Genomic DNA, 19,138 nt, shown 5'->3' with positions numbered 1-19,138 from the left:
CCAGTCTGAGGCAAACTGCGGCCGCCTTTTTTTTATTTTTTGGGGTATTTTTATGTACGTGAAGCATGTTTTAATCTCCATAGAAAAATTTAGGAAACTTGGGGTCCTATTATAAGATCGTGTGATTGGATCCGCAGATGTTTGGTAAAAAGAAGAATCTTCTACTTTGAGAATAATAAAAATGGAAAGTGTTAAATTGGAACATGACCGTCAGTAGGCACAGTAGAAAGTTCGGTATTTCGGATACTGATTCGGATAAAAATCTCTTATCTTATTTTATGTTATAGAATTGAAGTTTAATTATCAATAATATAGTATTTTGTTTAATTTATAAAGCTTCGAGAGTTAATTACAGGTTACTAATGGAGACAAAATTAGTTATTTATTATTGTTGTCCTGTTTAACCGATTGTTTAATTTTATAACTTTAAATGTATGATAATATACTAGAATTGGTAAAATGCATGTATTGTTTATCTTGCGTTAATTTATGATTAAATTATAAAACTAAAAATTAAATGTAAACAGAAAATTAATTAGTTAAGTGAATGAATGAATGGTAGACTTACTGGATATATTGTGAGACGGTGGACGGACTAGGTACATAGGGAACCTTGCCGTGAACGTCGTCTCATACCGGACGGGGTATCGAAGATTGGTATTTTTGGCGCTCATATCGAATGGGGTATGGGGACGACTTGTTTCACCCTCATACCAGACAGGGTATTAAGGGATGATATTTTTGGTGCTCATACCAGACGGGGTATGGAGACGGCCGGTTAGTTGACAAGATTGGATGTTGGTTCATTCGTAGTGGAACATCCCTATGGACCCCAATGGATACTGGTAGGCAAATAAAAAGGGAAAATTGTTATTCTTGCTTACTTGAATATGAGATTATAATGTTGTTGAGCTATTATCTCTATAGGTCGGTTTTGAAAAGCTCGCAACAGTAAGTATACAATAAATAGTTTTATTTATGATAAATGAATTTACTTAAATTAAGAACTCCATTAGTTATTTTTATGATTTTTACCAACCTTCATTTTCTATATCGGTGAGTAGTGTGATATTCTTATTAGGTTAGTGTAGCTCACCCCTTCATTAACTATTTCAGATCAAGAGGATCAAAACCTAAATTTCGATCAATAAGGGAGTTGTGTTTAAACACATAAAATGCGGAAGCGAGATCAAAATTTCAGTTAACATCCCTTACACGAAAACCAAAAACGTACTTAAAATATAAAAGATTAAACTAACTAAAAGAGAAACTCGAAAATAAAACTATGAGTATGACTACAGAGTCTCTAGGCATCCCCTTCGTCGTCCTCCTGCGGAACGGGCTCGGGAACCATGTCTTCCTGATCTGAAATGGTTAAATAAAGAGTGAGCTACACTAGCCCAGTAAGAACATCACGATATCTCACCGTCACAGAGGTAAAGGTGGGTAGAAAAACACAAAAGACCAATGGAGCATGATTTACAACAAATCCTTTTATTTATGATAAAACCTTTACCATCCACTTACCTCGGTGGAATTTATGAAACAATATAAGAAAAACAATAACATTATCACAATCATGGAATAATATAAGCTGTAAAACATAGCACTTATCACGCCTTTTGTAATTCAATCATTATACAACATATCCTTTTCTCATTTACCAGCCTACTAGTATCCATGGGGGTCCATAGGGGTCCCGCTACCCGTTAACCTTTAACATTCATAATCAGTTTCCAGGGCCGTCCCCATACCCCGTCCGGTATGGGCGCCAAAACCATAAACCTCAATACCCCGTCCGGTATGAGGGTGAAACGGGCCGTCCCCATACCCCGTCCGGTATGGGCGCCAAAACCATAAACCTCAATACCCCGTCCGGTATGAGGGTGAAACGGGCCGTTCCCATACCCCGTCCGGTATGGGCGCCAAAACCATAAACCTCAATACCCCGTCCGGCATGTGAGACCACAATCCCGGTAGGGTTCCCTACGGACCCGGTCCGTCCACAATCTCCCAGGATATCTAGTCAGGCTGACCCCATCATACAATTATCAGTCTACACAATCTTTCATTTTCCTCTTCCTCAGTAAGCATTATCAATGCACATTTTAAAACAAGCAAATCGTAATTCATGCCAAACAGACAACATACGGTATCAGTTTTTTTTCAGTCATTCAACCCATAACCAATAAAAACGTAATATATGCACTCGAAACTATAAAATAAACACATCAAACCTCATACTGCATTTAAAGCTGTAAGACAGTCCAAATAACAGTAAATCATCAATCACACTAGACTCGGGCTCCATTAGTAACCTTAAGCAATTTCACACATTCGTTAATTCAAGAAATACCGTTTTATCATTTTAAACTTTAATACCGTGATAGGAAATAGGGTGAGGGGTCCTTACTTGTTTTCGGGATCCGAATACGATTCACAGTGCGCCTACAGGCCGTCCCTAATTTTCCCTGAATTTTTCCCGGGGAACTGAAACACACTAACGGTACCTGCACGTGTTCCAAAAATCTCAAATTAGGCTCAGGGCCCCTTTTTGGCCAATATCGCAACTTCGGCACGGCGGCTCCGCCGCGCTCCGGCGTCGGCGCCGCCGCTTGCGGCGGCGATTCTCCTCGGGTTGGCTGTTTTCGGCCGAATTCGGCCACACTCGCATCGGTCCCTGCGAGAAAACAACCCTAGGGCCCTCGGGGGGCCAAAAAATCACGGAGAAGCGGAGCTTATCGGCGGCGGCGCTCTCGGGTGCGGCGGCTCTCCGGCGAGGTTCGGGGTTTGGTGATTCGGCTCTGGTCAACCTGTAGAGAAAAGAATGGTGATCACGGTGATATAAAAATTGCATCAAACGGAGGCCGGGAAGGGCCTCGTCGGAGGCAAAAACCGAGAGGGGGCGCGGCGGCGCCGCTGGTCTTCGGCCGCGTATTCCGGCCGTTTGGCCGGGATTTTGGCTTCAATTTGGCCACAGGAGGAATCAACGTGGAAAAATGAGTCGGGGGTATGAAATTTACCTCGATCGGCGGTCGGAAATTTCCCCGGTGCGGCGGCGGGTGGCGGCGGTCGGCCTCTGGTTCGTCTTCTCCGGCGAGCGGCAGGCGGCTAGGGTTTGTGGTCTGGTGTGGGGGTTCTATTTATAACCTCTTGCCTTTTGATCTCAGCCATCCATTTCGTTTTAATCTGGGCCGTTCGTTTTTGATTGAATCTGGGCCGTCCGTGCGATTGCATCTGGGCCATCCGATCGCGCGATTGATCTGGGCCGTCCGATCGCACCCACGCGGATCGCCAACGTGGCCCCTTTTCGGAGCGACGTGGTCTTGCCACGTGGCAGGCCCCGATTGGCCGGAACTGCTGACCGGGACTGCTGACGTGGCTGCCGACGTTGCTTTTTTTTTTTTTTTCTTCTCCTTCTCGGTCCGAGCGCTACAGTTCACCACCTAAATTCCTTCAAAAGCGAGTGAAGGTCGTCCTACGATGCTCAGTTGTTTACTTTTCGCTTATTTCTTTAATTTTCGTTTGTTTTTTTAGAAAAAAAATTCTTGTATCTCTATTAGATATTTTAAACTATTGTGTAAAGAATGTAAACGCTAACCTATTATTCTGCTTCTGCATTCAATTCATATTTTTATTTTCTTTTTAAGTTCCGAGTCATTACACATGTCTATGGATCACTATTTGCTATTTAATTAATGCAATCATCATTAATAATTTATGAGTACTTCCGGCAACAAATTATGAAACACAAAATTGTAAAGTACGATATAAGTTATTGTAAAATCCAAATTGAACTCTCTAAAGTTTACACTTAAGCATTTAATAAAGGTAGAAAACTTCATTTTCTTCAACATTACAAAATTAGAAGTTTCAATTCTCAAATATTTTGTAAAAGTATTGTAGTTATAATTTCTAAGTCAACTAATATAAAAGTACAAGAAAAAATAAAAGATTGTTCCAAAAGTAAAATCTAAAATCTTTTAAATAAATTGGGGTCAATTATATTTTTCTATAAGATGCTTATTGAGCTATGTAAAAAATACATACCACTTAAGAACTTTTGTTGAATGTCTAGTTACCCTTGTTTAATATTATTGAAGATCATAATGTTTTCAGATCCACACCAAAAATTTATTAATTATTCACTTGTTGTTTATCTTTAAAAATATATTTTTTTTTATTATATCACGTATTTTATTGATGGATTAATTATTTTAATGTAAAATTAGTTTTTCTTTTAGAAATTTATGATTGAAATTATAAATTTTTAAATAAAAAATTAAAAATCCATATACTTTAAATGTTCATCTAATGTAATAAGTTTGCTTAAACTAAGACCATTTTATTCATCATAATTCTATAAGTATATTAGTAAACTAAGTTTTAATTATAATTCCCTCAATAATTAGTGAGTTAAGTCATTGGTACTATTAAATTAAATATTATATATCAACCATCGTTAACCCATAATATACCCACAATGTAACAAGTTATATATCTTTAGTGAGCTTTGAACTTGTGACCTTCGATATCATAAAAGATGAGAATTTTAGTTACTAGACCACCATACTATAAGTATATACATATAATTATTTCTTTATTACAAGTGTGATATGTACCTAGTTCATAATTTTTGAGACATTAACTGTCAATATTTAGGTATTAATTGACTTTGTTAATATTCATCTTATATTTAAAAATCAGATGAATGATATTCGTAATGCTATTACTCAAATATTAGTAATTTTTAAACTCAAGTTATTAGCTTTAATAAGTTAAATTTAAATTATTGATAGTGTGCGACTTGAATATTTATATGAAATTCAATTTTTCAATAGAAAATTAGTGTATCAGAGTCTCAACTATTCAAATTCTTGATTATTTTATTAATGTCTCAACTATTCAAGTTTAGAGTTAAATATGTTACATAATCTAATACTATTTATATATTATGAATCCAAACACAAATAGTTTAACAATTCGTATGCATAAACCATCGATCTTTAAAAGTTCAAAATCAAGTATTAGTAATTTATGACTCGAAGTCTTATATACAACTCAATTATTACATATTTTTTTTAATATATAATTGAAGCATCAAAATATTAATTTTAATTGTTAATAGTGAATTGTTGTTATAGAAAAAAATAAATATGGTACTTATGTTTAATTAATAATTTTTTTTTACTTTAATGTGTTCAATGAAATAAAAGTGAAGCTAAAATTTCTTTTTACTTTTTTTATCATGACATAATTCTAAACAATTATTACGAAAAATATTTACTTTACTATACTTAGTTTATTTTATTTTGAAATCCTTCGTTTTCTTTATTTAAGAGAATCTTCATTACATTATTAACTGTCATAAATTGGTAATAAAAAATAAATAAATTTACTAAAATTATATGAATTTTGAGTCTAATTATATTAGGTGTATTAGTTTAAAATATTATAATTTATTCATTATATTATGGACAAGTATTAGGATTGAATTTAATGGATTATTTGCATATGTTAAAATTATAGTTCAAGTACAAATTATTTTTTTTAAGATAACACATGAGAAACATCTATTGATGATAAAACATTTTTTTAAATAAAAAAATCTTAACTAAAATAATTATAGATTGAATTAGTGTTTTGGATGACATCATTAATTCTCTTATTTATTGAATCAATTTATTCAATATTCAAAAATGAAATTACCCATTTTGCAAACCTTTAATGTTGTAAAACATATTCAAATTCCACATAAGCTCAAAAAAGTGCAAATAAAGAAAAAAATACATAAAAAGTAAAGGATAACACAATGAGCTTATTTAACTACTACATTCACATAAGTAATACTATAAATGGACAAAAATAGTTGGAAAATATTCAAGTCCTCAAAAAAGCTAGCTATTTTAGAATAATTATATAAGAATTAAGTGGTATAGCTTCTCATATGTTATGACTTTGTCATTTTATGCAAATATTATTAAGAAATATCTTGTAATATATGTTTTCTATTTTTGTATATCTCTCATATTTTGTATATATTTATTTCCTTATATTGGTTTGTGTTAAATCCCACTAATTAAGGATTACAATTTCATAGCCTTAGACATAGGTAGCCAAAATTGTGTATATTCTCCTATATATATTCTTCATCTATCAATAAAGTATATATAGAAAAATTTTCAACTAATCCTCTCTAATTTTCTCAACTTGTTTATTATTTTAGATGGTATCATAGCAAAGTTAGAACTACGACATATGAAAATCAAACACCACTAGAAAAATCTTTTTCCAAGCATTCAGCCAATACCAATAATACTTCTATTATGGACTCATCAAACCTTTATTTTATTCACCCTTCAGATCATCCTGGTCATATGCTCGTAATAATAAAATTGATTGGATCCAATTATCAATCATGGAGTAAATCCATGATTCATACTTTCACGATCAAGAACAAAATCAACTTCATCAATGGAATAATTGAATCACCTTCAGAAATAGAAGATCCTACAAGTTATGCTTTATGGAATCAATGTAACGACATGATTTTATCATGGCTCACTCACTCTGTAGAACCTGACTTAGTTAAGGGAGTCGTTCATGCCAAACCAGCTCATCAAGTTTGAGAAGATTTCAAATATCAGTTTGCTCAAAAGAATGATCAAGCAATCTATTAAATACAATAATCATTGGCTTATCTCTCTCAAGGCACTATGTCAGTGTATGCTTATTTCATAAAACTTGAAGGTCTTTGGGATGAATTAGAAACATATCGCACTCTTCCAAACTGCAATCAGATGAAAACACATAATGAACAAAGAGAAGAAGATCGAGTGATGTAATTCCTTATTAGGTCTGAATGATACTTATAATGTTGTTCGCACCAATATTCCCATGATGACTCCATTACATAATGTACGTCAAACTTATTTTTTGGTTATTCAAGATAAAACACAACGTCCAATGACTTCAGAATCAACTGAAAATTTTTCTATTGCTATTGCAGTTCAAAACCATTTAAACAATGTTTTAAATAAATCCAAAGACAAGCATTGTGAGCATTGCAATAGAGAATGTCATACTATTGAAAACTGTCGAATATGAAATTTCATTGCAACTATTGTGATAGAAGAGGACATACTAAAGAAAGATACAAGTTTACAAATAGCATATGGGTTTTTAATAACCATTGAGCTCAGGGGAATCAACAAGGTCAACCACAACAGCAACAACGTGGATAAAGAAGAACTACACACAAATCCTTCTTTAGTGTCAATATGACAAACTCTTCTCAGTTTGTGCAAGTCACTCATTCATAGGATGTCAATAAACCCAATCAACTCTCCAACCAACTCAATTCCACACATAGTTTATCAACAAATCAAATTCAACAACTAGTTCATGCCTTATCTATGATGTCTATAAATTCTGCTTCTGGCAATAGTAATACTTATGCAAATGCTACAAGTCTATTTCTTTTTTCTAATATCTCAATTGATTCTGTATTCACTAAACCTTAGATTTTGGATAACGGAGCTATTAACCATATCACTTCAGATTCCTCACTTTTCACTCACATAAAACGGTCATCAATACCTATTGTCAATTTGCCTGCAGATTTTTTTGCCCCAATTACTTCTACAAGAACCATATCATTCACTTCATATATCAATTTAGATAATGTTTTCGATTAAACTTAATATCAGTCAATAAACATACCACTACTTTAAACTGTTGTGCTATTTTGTGTTCTATAGGAGTTGGCTACTAAGAAGATGATTAGCTCGAGTAAGCAACATGATGGTCTTTATTACATGTCTCCAATACAAAGAACACCAGTCTCTCACCAAGTTTCCCATCCTCAAAACATGTGGCACATGCGCCTTAGATATCCATCACACTTCACCTTAAGTTAGTTTTTTCTTTATTATCTACCAACAATATTTCTCTGGATAATAATTGTAATGTTTATCATATGGCTAAATAGACCAAACTTCCTTTCCCTTTAAGTTCCACATCAACTCATGTTTCTTTTGAATTATTATATTGTGATATTTTGAGTCCTCAAAAAATTCCTATACATTCAGGTGCACATTATTTTCTTACTATATTATAGATGATTTTATTAGATGCACATGGATATTTCTTATGCAATTCAAATGTGAAACTCAGTGTATTTTAAAATCTTTTATTACCCTTGCTCATACTCAGTTTCATACAACCATAAAAGTTATCAGGGTAGATAATGGTTCTGAATTCATGTCAATAAGAGATTTTTCGAATATAAAGGTATTGAATACCAGTGCACTTATATCTACACTCTAAAATAGAATGGAGTTTTTGAACGCAAACATTGCCATATTTTACAGCTAGCCTATGCATTACTATTTCAGTCTCATCTACCTCTTAATTTTTGGGGTGAATCTATATAAATTGTTATTTATCTTATAAATCGATTACTATCACCATTGTTATTCAACAAATCCCTTTTTGAATTATTGTACAAACGTCCATCATCATTTGGTCACTTGAGAGTATTTGGTTGTTTATGTTACGCAACTGTTGTTCATCATACACACAAGTTTGAACCACGTGCTAAAAAATATATTTTTGTTGGATACTCTACTGATCAAAATGGTAATAAACTTTATGGTTTAGAGAATAGCATTTTTTTTATTAGTCGTGACGTTAAATTTTGTGAAACCATTTTCCTTCAGTTTTGAATACTCCAAATTCCAGTTTTGTGTTACCTGATCCTTCTTTTGCTTATTCAGATAATTGGTCTCCATCACAAGACACCTCCACCCCACCCTAACAGACTGATATGTCCAATGGCCAAGAATTCCCATCTTTCATACTTGCTCCCACTACCACAAATTCTTCATCATCCCCTATTTCATCAACTCAAGATGCACCTCTATCTCCTCCTACCAACTTAAATCCTTCAACTTCCATCCCTACTCATCAATCCACTTGTCGTTAGTAACCTCCAACATGGAATAAAGACTACATATTGTTATCTCTCGTCAATCACTCCACATTAGCACCAAATTCTAAATCCAATACTCGGTACTCTCTCACACTTTTTTTTTTTCATAATCTTGTCTTTCTACTACCCATTATATTTTTTTAGCTAACATTACAGGTCATAAAGAACCTTAATCTTATGCTCAAGTTATCCTTGACCCACATTGGTAACACACTATGAATATAAAGTTAGAAACTTTGTAATAAAACAACACATAGAGTTTAGTTCCTCTTCCTATCGGCCATAAACCCATCGATTACAAATGAGTATATAAAATAAAACATAGATCTGATAGCATCATTGAACATTATACAGCGTGGCTTGTAGCTAAAGGTTACACTCAAGTTAAAAGTATTGATTACCAAGGAACCTTTTCTCCTATTTCCAAACTCACCACCTTATGTTGTCTTTTTACAGTTGTGGCTGCTCGCAATTGGTTCATACATCAATTAGACGTATAAAATGCTTTTCTTCCTCGAGGTAGTGTACATGAAAACTCCACATGGTCTTCACTGACAGGGGAGAACATTGTGTGTCGGCTCAATAAGTCACTTTATAGACTTAAATAAGCATCAAGAAACTAGTTTTTCATGTTTTTATATACTATTCAAAAGGCTGGTTACCAATGAACAAAAACTGATTAATCACTTTTCACTAAAGTCGAGGGTTCTTCATTCACAACAGTTCTTATTTATGTCGATGACATACTTTTCACATGAAATGACCTTTAAGAGATAAAATACCTTAAAGATTTTTTTTGCAATGCTTCTGCATCAAAGATCTTGGAGACCTAAAATATTTTCTAGGTGTTGAGTTTTCACGCTATAAAAAAGGTATTTTCATGTCTTAAAAAAATATACTTTAAATATTTTCCAAGATTCAAGATTTTTAGGTGCACGCCCAGACAAGTTTCCAATGGAACAAAATTTAAAACTCACTCCTACAGATGGAATGCCACTAAGATCCAACTAAATATAAAAGATTCATTAGTAGACTAGTTTATCTCACAGTCACAAGATCATACATAGTTTACTCAGTTCAAATACTAAGTCAGTTTGTGTGTGAACCTTGAATACCTCATTGGGATGCTACTATGTAGATTTATATATATATCAAAGGTACTCCTGGTCAAGGATTATTGTTCTCATTCACTAATAATCTTAATTCGAAAGCCTATTGTGATTCAGATTGGGGAGGTTGTCGTGCCACAAGAAGGTTTGTTACAAGGTACTACATTTTTCTTGGAGACTTTCTCATCTCATCGAAATTCAAGAAACAAGCTAATGTCTCTAGATCATCAGCAAAAGCTGAATATCAAGCCATGACCAATACATGTTTAAAGTTAACTTGGTTGCGCTACATACTACAAGATTTAAAAGTTTTACAAATAACTCTTACACCATTATTTTGTGATAATCAAGCAGCCCTACACATTGCTGCAAATCCCATATTTCATGAACGTATGAAATACATTGACGCTTTGCAACAAGTTGGGACTTCATGATATCCACTCTCCACCTTGAGGGGGAATATAAAGAAATATCTTGTAATATATGTTTCCTATTTTTATATGTAACACCCACCAAAACTTTTTTTTTCATTTTTTATTAATAAATATTATTATTTATTTATTTAATTTAATTTATTATATTTTATTTTATTTTAATAAAAAAATAGGGTAAAATTTATTAAAGATTAAATTGAAAACAATTTTGGAGAAAAGGGGTGAAAAATTGGGTTCGGATGGTATTTTTGAAAAAAAAATAAAAAATTAGGAGTCAAAACATAGTTTAGAAAAATTTTACCACGTTAGATGCTCGGTCAGCAACCCCGACCAATAAGGACGCGCCAAGTGGCAGAGGCGCTGACGCAGGAGGCCACGCGGGGGGAGCCGCGTGGGCGATCCGCGTGCGAGCAATCGAACGGCTGAGGTTCGTTCCCACGCGCACTACGGCCCAGAGTGAATCGCGATGGATGGCATATATTGGATTGCGATGAACAACCCATATTTATTCTCTATTTAATCGCGATTGGACGGTCTAGATCAAACCGATGGACGGTCCAGATTAAAAGCGAATGGATATAAATAATCTCATCTGCACCCAAACCCAAACCCTAGCCGCCAGAACCCCTAGCTGGAGAAGACAATCCAACCTCCAAAGAGCCGACCGCTGCCACCCGCCGCCGCACTGAAACCCTTTTCGACCGCTAAAAAAGGTAAAAATTTCTCCTTTTGCACGAAATTCAATTTTAAACCCACTCATGGCCAAATCGAAGTGAAAGAACTAGCCAATTGGTCAGAAAATACCGACCTGCAGAGAATTTCACAAACCGCCTCTGATGAGATTCTTTTCGATTCCCGTTTCGCATAATTTTTCTACCGTTGTGATTACTGTTTTCTTCTCTACAGGTTGACCGAAGCAAAACACCCAACCGCAGCGTGAGCTAGAGGAGCCATCGCACCGGAGAGCCCCGCCGCTGGTGAGTTTTGGTTTTTCGTATTTTTTCTGCCCACCGAGTCCCTTTAACGTGTGTGCTCACACGAATCGATAGAAAATCGGTCGAAAATGGTCGACCCGAGGCGAACAGCCGTCGCGGGCGGTGGCATTGTTGTCGGAGCACGGCGGAGCTACCGTGCCGGATTTTTAAAATTGGCCGAGTGGGCCCTGAGACTAATTTTGAGTTTATTTGGAACATTTGTAGGTACTATAAGTGCGTTTCAGTTCTTGAAGAAAAATTCAGGGAACCTAGGGACCTCGTAGGTGCAGTAAACTGTTTAGCTTTTCGGCGTCAAATCGAGTAAGGACCTCTCACCCTATTCCCTATCATAGAATTGAAGTCTAAATAAATAACAATAAGGTATTTTGTACAAATTAAATAGATATGCATAACTAATACGGATTGCTGGTGGAGCCCGAACCAGATATTGTTCTCTATTGATTTATTTTATAGTCTAAAAGCATGATAGTATCTTATTTATCTATTTTATAGTTTAAATGCATGTATTAGTGCCTTACCTGACTACTGTTTGATTTAGGTTTGAGACATGATTGCATTACCAGATGCATGTTTATTTGTTTATGTGATTATATTTGATTTGGTAATGGAAACTAAAGGAAAACAGGAAAGGGGTGTGATCAAATAAAAAGATGGAATGACAGCCTTACTAGATATCCTGAGAGATGGTGGACGGATCGGATACATGAGGAACCCTACCGTGAACGTTGTCTCATACCAGATGGGGTATGGAGACTTAGTAATTTAGCGCTCATACCGGACAAGGTATGGGGACGGTCCGCTTCACCTTCATACCAGATGGGGTATTGAGGTTTAATGTCTTGGTACTCATATCGGACGAGGTATGGGGACGACTCTATAATTGAGATTGTTAAAGAAAAGGGTTCACGTGTAGCGGAGATATCCCAATGAACCTCCATGGATACTAGTAGGCTGGTGAAATGAGAAACGGTTATGATTTGGTTTATTATTAATGGATATGAATCTATGATATGTTTTATGTTGCTGATTGTTCATGAAGTTATGATCTGTATGGTATTATAGGTTGTTTTCATAAATTCCGCTACGGTAAGTGAACGATAAATGATTTTATGATTGATAAATGAATTTATTAAATTTAGTGCTCCATTAGTTGTTTTGATTTTATACCAACTTTTACTTTTATACCGGTGATATAGTGTGATATCCTTACTGGGATAGTGTAGCTCATCCTTTATTTAACCATTTCAGATCAAGAGGACCTGGTTTCAGAGCCCGATCCGCAAGAAAATTGTGAGTAGATGCTAAATACTTTCTATTTTCCATTATGTTTCTTATTTCTCGTATTTCTTTCAGAGAATTCATTATGTAATGTTGTTCAATACTTTTAAGTTATTGTGTAAGGGATGTAAACCTTAACATTTTATTTCGCTTCCGCACTTAAATTATTATATATTTTCTTTTGGATTTCCGGGGTCGCTACAGTTGGTATCAGAGCTGCGTTCCTTGAACCCATTCCTTACATAATGATACTTAGGAAAATACTAAATCAATGAATTATCACTCAACCCTTCCTTATGAAATACAGGTACAGAGAGATGAGGAGAGGAAGACCCCACTAAACTGAGCAGCCCGAGATGGTTCGCTTAGGAAAGATGTTAACCGGATATTTGAGATGCTGGAGAGACTCATTGCTGCCCAGCAGGGTCGAGAGGAGAGGATGGAGCTACCTGACCCTCCCCTGCTGCCACAGGTTGAACCACCACTGCAGCGAGAGGATTCCAAGCCACTCTGGTATGACCCTGCTCTTCCATAGTACCACCTGGCACCACTGCAGTATGATCCGGTGCCCCAGCCACAGTACTACCCGGTACCGCCACAGTATAATCCAGTGCCCCCACCGTATCAGCAAGTACCACCACAGGGCTCCCCAGTCTATCCTCAGCCTGGCCTAGTCCCTCTTTCACGGGACCCAATTCCTCCCATGATTGACTCAGGCTATATAGAGAGGTACAAGAGACTAAATTCATATACTTTTGCAGGGGGATCCTCTTTTAAAGATGCTGAGTACTGGTTAGTAGAGACAGAGAATGCCTTCAAAACTCTAGGGGTGACTCCCAAACAGAAGATCACCCTTACTACCTACATGCTAGTGGGAGAAGCAGACTGCTGGTGGGAACTTAAACAAACCACCCTGCCTGTTCCAGTTACTTGAGAACAATTCCTAGAAGCCTTTCATGCAGAGTACCTCCCAGAATATCTCTGACATTTGAAGGAGATGGAGTTTGTCCAGGGGAACATGACTGTGTCAGAATATGCTCGCAAGTTCTTGGAGTTTGGCCGATACTCCCTTGAGACATTGTTGGATGAAGGCAGGAAAGCTAGGAGGTTCGAGTGGGGCCTCTGCCCAGAGATCAGACATCCTTTGTTTGTGCTGGAGCTCAGGACTTATTCGGCCATTCTGGACAAGGCACAGCCAGTAGAGAGGAGCTTATGCACCCTCTCTCAAGCAGCAGGTAACCTCAGACCCTCAGCTCCACCCTGCAGAACAGCACCTATTGTGCTTGTTCAACAGAACAAGAGGCCCAGGCTGGTGATTTAGGCTCCCCCTCAGGCTCCAGTGGCAGGATATAGTAAGATCTATCAACATTGTGGCAGGGATCATAGGGACTGACCATGCTACCGCCTTAACAATACCTGTTGCATATGTGGTAGTGCCCAACATTATGCGAGGGAGTGCCAAGGAACCAGAATTAGGGCAGACCTCCTATCCAGGGCAGAGCTTACAATCTCACCCAGCAGGATGTTGTAGCCAACCCAAATATGGTACATGGTATGTACACTATCTGTAACTATCTTACTCATGTTTTGATTGATATTGGTGCATCGCATTCATTTGTTTCACCTGTTTTTGCATCAAAATTTAATGTATTACCTAATAAACTTGATTCTATATTGTTTGTGTCTACTGCTGGGAGTATGACACTATTGGAATATGTTGTCTATAGGGCTTGTGTTGTAGAGATAACAGATAGTAAATTGAGTGTGGATATAATAGAATTAGACACGGAGAATTTTGATGCAATTTTAGGAATAAATTAGCTAGTGGTGTATCATGCCACCGTAGATTGTTTTAGCAAGAAAGTTGTATTCAATCCTCTTAATGAAGAGTCATTTACAAATTAATAAAATTATTTAGCACTTATTCCTTCAAGTCAAATTTTCTTATTTGTCGAGTACTTAACCCTATTGTTTTCTCTAACTAGGCAAACCTAAGAAAGAGAATTTTATTCAAGAGACTCCAATAGTTCAAGATTTTCCAAATGTATTTTCGGATGAACTACTCGAACTGCCAGTGGATAGGGAAGTCGAATTCACCATAGACCTCCAGCCAACATGAGTCGTGTTGAAATGAAAGAATTGAGGAAACAGAATGCTGAATTGTAGGACAGTGGTTTTATTAGATATAGCGTGTCCCATTGGGGTACTTGAGTCACTTTTACCAAAAAGGAAGATGGGACGTTAAAGTTATGTATTGATTATAGAGGGTTGAACAGAGACACAATTAAGAACAAGTATCCCATTCCCAATATTAATGACCTCTTCGATCAGTTGCAGGGTGCACAGGTCTTCTCCAAAATAGAACTACGTTTAGGTTATCATCAAGTGAAAATTAAGACAAAAGACATCCCCAAAACAGCCTTTCGAACCATGTACGAACATTATGAGTTCCTGGTCATGCATTTCGGCTAACCAATGCCCTAGCCGTCTTCATGAATTTGATGAACAATGTCTTCAGATAATTCTTGAATCAATTTGTTATCGTATTTATCGATGACATCCTGATTTATTCAAAAAGTAGAGAGGAACATGTTCACCATCTAGCTCAGGTTTTGCAGATTCTCATAAGAAAAAAACTGTATACAAAGTTGAGTAAGTGTGGATTTTGGCTTGAGTAGACCACCTTCTTGGGACACAACATATCAAAGGATGGAGTATTAGTGAACCCTGAAAAGGTTGAACCAGTGCTCGATTGAGAGAAATTGACATTAGTTAAGCAGATCTGTAGCTTTCTGGGAATGGTGGGCTATTACCGCAAGTTTGTAGAAGTGTTTTCTAGTTTAGCTACTCCTCTGACCCGACTCACAAAGAAGAATGTCAAGTTTGAGTGGAATGAGGACTGTGAAAGAAGTTTTTTAGAACTAAAGAAGTAGTTGACTATTGTACCTGTGCTGGCCTTACCGAGTGAGTCGGGGGGATATGAAGTTTACAGTGATGTCTCTTATCTAGGTTTGGGTTGTGTTTTAATGCAGCATGAGAATGTCATAGCCTATGAGTCTAGACAGTTGAAGAGTCATGAGAAAACTATCCCATTAATGACTTAGAGCTTGCCGCAATCATACACGCCTTGAAAATTTGGCACCATTATTTATATGGAGAGACCTTTCAGATCTATACTGATCACAAGAGTTTAAAACACATATTCATTCAAAAGGATCTCAACATGCGTCAGAGAAGGTGGATAGAACTTTTTAAGGACTATAATTGTGACATCTTATATCACCCGGATAAGGGCAACGTGGTAGCCAATGCACTCAACAAAAAAAGTGCAAGTACATTAGCCAATTTCAGAATGCAGGCAGATTGGGGCCACACAACAGGTACAGCTTCAGGACTTGAGGAGAGTCACATGTTTGAGTCATCTGACCATTCAGCCTGAGTTAATTCAGAGAATAAGGGAAGCTCAGTCCGCCGATTCTACCCTAGTAGCTCTCAAGAAAGATGCAGAATAGAGAGTTAGCTTAGAATTTTGAGTCTCCGCCGATGGGTTGCTCAGATTTCAGGATAGAGTGTGTGTTATAGGTGACAGTGAGTTAAAGAGAGACATTATGACAGAGGCCCATATCTCAAAGTTTGTCATGTATCCTAAAAGCACTAACATGTACCAAAATATGCGACCCTGATTTTAGTGGAACGGGATGAAAAGAGATATAGCTGACTTTGTTTCTAAATGTTTGGTATGTTAGTAGGTCAAGACAGAGCATCAACACCCAGGCGGGTTACTTCAGCTATTACCGATCCCGGAATGGAAGTGGAAACATATCACCATGGACTTCGTGACAGGATTACCTAAGTCATGCTCAAGACATAATGCCATATGGGTAATTATTGACCAGCTTACCAAGTCTTCCCACTTCTTGGTCATCAGGATGACCGATCCCTTAGACAAGTTAGCAAGAATGTATATTCGAAAAATAGTCAGATTGCATGGAGTGTCAATGACAGTAGTGTCCGACAGGGACCCTAGGTTCACTTCTCAATTTTGGAATAGCTTTCAGCAAGCCATGGGAACGAAACTATCCCTCAGTACTGCATTCCACCCTCAAACTGATGGATAATCAGAAAGGATAATTCGCACACTTGAGGATATGCTCCAAACTCGTGTGCTTGACTCCGGGGGCCATTGGGATGACCATCTACCCCTGATAGAGTTCGTCTACAACAACAGCTACTAAACGAGTATTGGCATAGCTCCGTATGAGGCGTTATATGGGCGCCCATGCAAATCACCGATTTATTAGGAAGAAGTGGGCGATAGAAAATTGTTCGGTCCAGATCTGGTAGAGGAGACTACATCTAAAATAGTTAGATCAGGAATAACATTCAGACGGCTCAGAGTAGGCATAAGAGTTATGCGGACACCCGGAGGAGAGATTTAGAATTTGAGAAAGGTAATCGGGTGTTCCTTAAGGTCACTATTTTAAAGGGAATCAGTAGGTTCGGCATGAGGGAAAAACTAATCCCCTGATTTATTGGACCATTTGAAGTCTTAGACAGAATTGGTACTGCCACCTATAGACTAGCACTGCCTCCAGAACTTTTCAAGGTTCACAATGTGTTTCATGTGTCTATACTACGCAAGTACAACCCGGACCCCTCTTATGTCTTGGCCCACGAGCCTCTTCCACTCCAAGACGATCTATCATACGAGGAAGTATCAGTCGACATTATGGATCGAAAGAGTAGATTACTCCGCAACTAGAAAATTTTCTTTGTAAAGGTCATATGGCAGAACCACACACCGAGGGAGGTTATATGGGAGCTAGAATCAGACTTTAGAGTCCAGTATCCCCAGCTATTCGATTGAGGGTGAGAGACAAATTTGAGAGACCAAATTTCTTTTAAGGAGAAGAGAGTTGTAAATCCCATCAAAACCTTTTTTTTTAATTTTTTATTAATAAATGTAAATAATTATTTATTTAACTTAATTTATTTTATTTTATTTTAATGAAAAAATGAGGTAAAATTTATTAAGGATTAAATTAAAAATAATTTTGGAAAAAATGGGTGAAAAATTGGGTTCGGGGGGTATTTTTGAAAGAAAAATTAGAAATGGAGGGTCAAAATGTAATTTAAAAAATTTTACCATGTCAGATGTCCGATCAGTAGCCCCGACCAACAAGGACGCACCAAGTGGCAGAGGTGATGACGCAGGAGGCCACGCGGGGGAAGCCACATGGGCGATTCGTGTGCGCGCGATCGAACGACTGAGGTCCGTTCCCGCGCGCACGGACGACTCAGAGTGAATCACGATGGACGGTTCAGATTAGATCGCGATGAATGATCCAGATTCACTTCTTATTTAATCACGATCGGACGGTTTATATCAAACGCGATGGACGATCCAGATCAAAAGCAGATGGGTATAAATAACTCTATCTGCACCCAAACTCTAACTTTAGCTGCCAGAACCCCTCGTCGGAAAAAATAACCCAATCGCTGGAGAGCCGACCACTGCTACCCGCCGCCGCACCGGAACCCTTTTCGACCACCAAAAAGGTAAAAATTTCTTATTTTACACGAAATTCAATTTTAAATCCACCCATGACCAAATCGGAGTGAAAGAACTGGCCAATTGGCCGAAAAACACCGACGAAATCCGGCAGCACTACCGTAGGGAATTTCACAAATCACCTTCGATGAGACCATTTTCGATTCCCGTTTCGTGTAATTTTTTCACCGTTGTGATCACCATTTTCTTTTCTATAGGTTGAGCGAAGTGAAACACCCAATCGCAACGTGAGTCAGAGGAGCCGCCGTACCAGAGAGCCCCGCCGCTGGTGAGTTTTGATTTTTTATATTTTTTTAGCCCACTGAAGCCCTTTAGCATGTGTGCTCATAGGAATCGATGCAAAATTGGCCGAATTTAGTAAAAAACGGTCGAAAACGGCCGACCTGAAGCGGACTGCCGCCGCGGGCGGCGACACAGTCGCCGGAGCACGGCGGAGCCGCCGTGTCGGATTTTCAAAATTGGCCGAGCCGGCCCTGGAACTGATTTTGGATTTATTTAGAATATTTGTAGGTACTATAAACACGTTTCAGTTTCTGGAGAAAAATTCAAGAAATTGAGGGACTGCTCGTAGATGCAGTAAACCATTTAGCTTTTCGATGTCAAATCGAGTAAGGACCCCTCACCCTCTTCCCTATCATAAAATTGAAGTTTAAATAAATAATAATACGGTATTTTGTACAAATTAAATATATGTCCATAACTAATTACATATTACTAATGGAGCCCGAACCAGACATTGTTCTTTGTTGATTTATTTT

Source organism: Carica papaya, chromosome 6 (assembly GCF_054855325.1).
Source record: "Carica papaya isolate Zhongbai chromosome 6, ASM5485532v1, whole genome shotgun sequence".
NCBI classification, from domain to species: Eukaryota; Viridiplantae; Streptophyta; class Magnoliopsida; order Brassicales; family Caricaceae; genus Carica; species Carica papaya.
The sequence above is the reverse complement of the archived record's forward strand: the minus strand, read 5'-3'. Positions refer to the sequence as shown.